The 6,000-nt window shown below is 30.8% G+C and overlaps 1 protein-coding gene across 1 annotated transcript in view; it reads left to right on the forward strand.

Annotated features, from left to right (window-relative positions):
- The window catches only part of LOC138710195 (DNA mismatch repair protein Mlh1-like), a 74,159-nt gene extending 68,688 nt beyond the window's left edge, over window positions 1-5,471 (forward strand). The window contains exons 4-8 of the transcript XR_011335150.1: window positions 946-1,101; window positions 1,202-1,452; window positions 1,713-1,838; window positions 2,060-2,257; window positions 2,531-5,471. The gene's annotated coding sequence lies outside the window, so the exon portion shown is untranslated. The remainder of the gene's footprint in view (window positions 1-945; window positions 1,102-1,201; window positions 1,453-1,712; window positions 1,839-2,059; window positions 2,258-2,530) is intronic.
- The last annotated feature ends 529 nt before the right edge of the window (window positions 5,472-6,000 follow it).

A 6,000-nucleotide genomic window follows, 5' to 3' on the forward strand; every position in this document is an offset into this window, starting at 1 on the left:
CATTTCAAAGTGGGATTCAGTTTTAGGAGTTTGCACTAATAATTTCATGATTGTGGTCAAACAAAACAAATTTTTAAGTTAGGCCTAGATGTTTAATCAAGTCAGTGATTTTCATATTGCCAAACTAAATACATTTAAGATACTGTAATACTGCAGTAGGTGATAGCTTAAATACATTTACAAATTAGACGAACAAATAATCAAACAGCACGAAAGTAAATTTCCAGTTTTCTCTTTTAGTATTAAATTAACCGTTCAGATCACAATTTACATGCCACATCGGCCGAAGAAAATACAAGTCATATTGTAATTATTAACTTGATATTGCAGCAAATATTACATGAATGTTGGCCTGTTATGGTGCTTAAAAATAATTCAGTTTTATATAATAACTATATAACATACTCTATAAAGCATAGGAATGTAGACTCTGGCTGAATAATTTATTCATGACTGGTCTAAGTAATATTAAATATGGTGTTTCTTCAAAAAAGCTACCCCACTCAAAGTACTTGTTAAGATATAACACTCGAGAGGACGAGGACGCACTACTGGGAAACTAACCATTTCTCTTCGTCATGGACCTCTCGCATGTTATATTGGTAATTAGTAACAAGTTTGAGGGAGGGACTACAACAATGCATTAGAATATACAGGTAAGTGTCAAAGGATTTTTGTGCTTAATGTATTTGTGGCTGTGCACTAAAACCACGTGTTCATCACTATGTAAATATCACAGAAATCAATTAAACAAAATAAAATTATGCCTTCTTTGATGTAGCTTTTCTGGAGAATTACCTAAATATTAGCCTACTTAAACCTATCGTAGACCCAACCTAACATGTTGATCATTTTCTATTCATATAGCTGCAAATGTTGGTATCATGCATGAATTTTATGATATAACAATTTTTAGAAGTGTTATGTTATTGTTTGTTATTACAGCTTGGCTTTACTACAGCCACGAATGTGATAATTCACAGAAGGGGACCCCACTTGTGACACCAGGAAAACATAGACTACGTAAACATCCAGTGACTGATGCTGATGATTTTACGAAAGATGCAATTGCGAGATTTATTTATGACAAGTTACATAAAGGTAGGGAAGTTACAGGAATTATTGTGTTGATTTATGCAATGTAATTCTGATATTAGTCATATGTATAAAAATATGGCATAATTTTCATTTACTGTTACAGGGGAAGTACTAACAGCAGCAAAAGTTGTGGAACATATGAATGATGATTATGAAACATATTTATTTAGAGTATCCTTATCATCGGTGAAAAAAATTTTGAAAGAGATGAAATTTCTATGGAGCAAAGGGGATCCTTATACACATGTACGAGAAAGTGATGTTATTCGTTTTTAAGAGAATATATAAGAAATGTGGAGCGTGAGAACCCTAAACCGGTAGTATTCTTGGATGAGACTTGGATTTTTATGAATGGTAAATTTCAATGTATTGTGAGACATTGAGTGATTGAATTTTTTACTAACAAATAGGTTAACACTTATGTGGAATATGAAATTGCAATTAATATAGGCTACTAGTAATGAATTCAGGTGGGAACAACATGTTTTGCAATTAATAGTTTCATATTATAACTAGAGGTTAGTTATAAAATTCTTGAACGGTTTTCCTGTCTTCAAAATTTTTGTGTCTCTCAGAGTGTCAATGTGAATTGCTTTTCTCTCTGTTTTTTTAAGTAGGATCACCCACTTATTCATGAAATAAACCAGGTGAAGTTTCCAGTGACATGAATGGTGTTATTCATAGACCAACAAATGAGGGTGGAAGATTAGATGCCGGAACGAAAGGTGGATTTATACTCGGTAAGTTATATTGATTTATATTTTACATAAATTTGGCAAGAGTAATTTTTTAAATCAGGGTACAAAAATATAAAAATTGGTGACTAAATAAAAACGTGGGAAAGCCTTTCACCAAAGAGGATCTCATGTCATGTTATGTTATGTTATGTTTTATTTTCTTTATTTAAATGCTGTGAATTCATGTGACGTAATTATATGCCCAGGTATAATTTTTATTGCAGGTGCTGATTTAATTTTTTCATGCAATTGAAAGAAAAGTCAGGACTACCATAGTGCCCTGTAGTTGAGAAGTGGGTGCAAACACAGTTGTTGACCTGAGAACATTAGGGCAATGCGTTATTGTCATGGATAGTGCTGCATATCATAGCAGACTTGTGAAAAATCAGCCAACAACAAAATGGAGGAAAGAACAGCTACTGGTGATTGCAACTGAATATAATAGATTTGTTGTACTAAATGATAAGAGTTGATGGTGTGAAATCACCTTTTGATATTATATTTCAATATTAATATCCATACTTTGCAGTTATTATTATTATTATTATTATTATTATTATTATTATTATTATTATTATTATTATTATTATTACTACTACTACTACTACTACTACTACTACTACTACTACTATTGCAACCGTTTCTCTTATTTCTCATAATTAGGCATACTTATAGATGCTACTTTTTTCTTTCAGGTGAAATTGAATCTACATAAGAATCCTAAAACAACAGAGCCTTGCCAATTACTGTTCTGAAGCGGCCTTGTCTTATGTGTTGTGTCTATATACAATTAATTCTTTCAGTTTTTTTTTTCCCCCTTTAATCTAATGAAGTTGTTGGTTGATTGATACCAAGTGTTCAGCAGTTGATGTCATTTGTTATCTTGCACTCCAATATTTAACCAGATGATTGAAAGCTGTGTAAAGTTAAACAGTCAAGACAATGATCCATATCTTCATTGAGATTTCAGAAATGGCATGGGGAGATTCTGAAATATCAGTTCTTTGTAAATATTTGAGACAATCATGGCCTGTAATAATATGAGTACTGCCACTGTAGATTTTCATAGAAGTTCAGTTATTAAATTAGGTGTATTATTTTTACTATGTATTGTACTATATTTTTGTTTCGCTTAATTGATGAATTATATATGCTGTAAATTCAATAGTAGACTGTAGGCCTATAGCTTAACTGATGAATTGTATGTGCTATAAATTAAATAGTAGGCTGTATACCACAAGTGATGAATTGTTTATGCTTGTAATGTGAAGTAATTTGCATGATATTTATTATCAATTTCTGTATATTTCAACTGATTGAATTGTTTATACTTTTAAATTGAATTAACTTGCTTGCTATGTATTATATTTTATAGCTTAACTGATGAATAATTGTTTAGGTTTGTCAATTTAATAATCTGAGTGCCATGTACTTCATATTTTTAGTGGAGCCACCAATGTAGCTTAGTCGGTAGACTCGTTGGCCTGCAAATTCAGAGCTGCACTCGAGGGTAGTTTGGATCCCCCATTTGGTCTGATTAGTTGCTTTCTTCTGAGGATTTTCCTCCATCGTGGAGCGGATGCCGGATGGCCTATTGCAATTTTTTCATTTGCTTTAGAATCATTCCGATTTTTGTTACCATATTGTCATGTTCTGATCTTGTTATTCTTTTAACAGTGTGGTAAGATGCAGGTATAGATAACCTTACAGTAATTTTGCTACCTTTCAACTACCTCATTACCTCCCACTTCATAAAGTTCATGGATCCACGGAAGTACCAGTCGTCGATGTAATTCGACCATTTTGCTTAAAATATTAAAACACTGTAAAATATTGAGATTTCATGCTGTTACGTCCAATACTGCAGCAAGAATATCTGATTTTGAATCTGATAGTATGACAGCCTTCTCAGATTTATGAAGTTGATACTGGAGATTTTGTAAGCTTAAAAGTGTATCTAAATTTTCACTATCAAAATTAGTCAGTGTTTGAAGTTAGTTAGTTAGTTAGTTAGTGGCGTTTAAAAAGGGCGCGTCAGCTACTATGGCTATTTGCACCCTGTTCTAAAAATCTTTCACTAAACACAAACACAATACAATAACCAGAAAGTTTAAAAAACTAAAAAGCGTTGTCACGGTTAAAATGGGGCAAACAAGTGTTTGAATATAATTCCCTGTAAAAGGGAATATACTGGTATTGTACTACAACACCACTACATCTATGGCTTGGTAAACAGGATCCATCTATAAAAAATACTGTATGTAGTCACTCACTGACCAGATCATTTATCGTTTCTAATGATTTTTAAAATGTCTGGAGAAGTATCACATTTCTTAACATCATCTGTTAAAGTTAACTTATATACTATTCATTTTGAAATAACTTGGAATTGTGTTTTATTAGTAAAGTTTCCCTTGATTGAGCAAGTTTGAGTTCTCCAAGTAGAGTCAAAAAGTCTGTTGGGATTTTGGCTCAGTTTATTAATATTTGTGGACTGTGATTTTTTGTTCTAGACAACCATATTATCTGCAAATGATGAGATTATCATAAGATCTATTTCTTTAGTGAGACCATCGACATTAATATTGGAAAATGTATTCCTGAAAACAACAATGTGGGAAGCCCAGACGAATCTGTCTCTATTTACATATTTGTGACAATGAATCAAATAATCAAGTCACTGACCCAGTGTAACACTTTATCATGGACACCCTAAGTTTGCAATTTCTTAAGTGATTTATATTTACAGAGCTATATGATCCTTGAAAATAAATTAAAATTGCTAAGGTGTTTTGTTTTCTGTTTAAAATATCTTTAATATCTTGACTAAAATTTAAAATCTGTCCATTTGTTGAATGTAATTTTCTAAAGTCAACTCAATAAGATGAAAGTTAGTTACTAGATTCCAGGAACCAATTCAATCTATGAAATCATCTCTTCCATAATTTTGGCTATCATACTGGTAAGTGGTATCTGTCGATAACTCGAAAAGATATTAGTTGAATAATTGCTTTTCAAAATTGATGTTATGATAGATTTTCTCCAGACAGATATTGTATTTTAGATGAGATTACAAGATAAAAGTAGTGAGTTTGCTTGTTTGCCAACATATTTAAGAAAATCAGCATGTGTATTGTCTGGACTTGGAGATGTTTTGGGTCTTATGTTATTAAATGAATAGTAATATTCAGTTCTTGATTAAATATTGTTATATAAAGTAGATTGTAGATTTAATATTTCTTTCATTTTTTCCTTAATAGTCTGACGTACACAGATAAAACTAACACCCACACCACCAACTAATCTAATAGAAATTAAAATATAATTAAATGTAGAAAAAGTAATTAAAATTATAAATACACGTAATAAACCATACCCCCTAATTTCAACAATATACTATTTTATTCCCTTTTACAGCTTGTAGATAATTATTAATTATAGTTATTACTTATTAGCATAATATTTATTGAACTTATTGGCTATTTCACTTCGTTTGAAAGATGTTATTGTGTACAAAAAGCATTTTTTGATGATCGTTTCATGCTGTATGTTGTGTATAAATCTATGATTTCTGGCCATCTGTTCTGTGTAATCCATCTTTTGTATAGAATTAATAAAATACTCTTTTGGTAGTAATTATTTTATTAATTGAGTATTTAATTTTCACCAGCTCACATTTCTTGAATCATTTGTTTTTTCTTATTTAAATTTAGGACACAAGAGCCAAAAAGAGACTTCACAGTTATGTATCATACATTTTTTCAATGACAGACGTGGAGTTGCAGAAATAATAAGTGTAAGTGTAACATTATTAAGCAATTTACAAACAAATGAAATCTTTAAAAAGGTATCTAGAAGTGAAATTACTTATGGCTTTTAAGGACCAAAATTATTTTTGTAAGTTGATTTATTATTATTTCAGTTTTAGCCTAGTTGTATTATCCATTTCCTTACTAATTTCAAAAGATAATCAGAAGTTCATTCGAATTCCAACCAAAAGTCAATTGGTTATTAATTTATCTACCTTTAGGAAGTACAGTATATGTACGCTGGAATCTTTGAAGTGAAGTGACAATAATTTAATTGGTCTTGGAACAGATTTGATTCTTGAATATTATATACTATACTTTGTTGTATATTTACGTCTAGTAACCTATTAATGCTA

Source organism: Periplaneta americana, chromosome 12 (assembly GCF_040183065.1).
Source record: "Periplaneta americana isolate PAMFEO1 chromosome 12, P.americana_PAMFEO1_priV1, whole genome shotgun sequence".
Taxonomy (NCBI): domain Eukaryota; kingdom Metazoa; phylum Arthropoda; class Insecta; order Blattodea; family Blattidae; genus Periplaneta; species Periplaneta americana.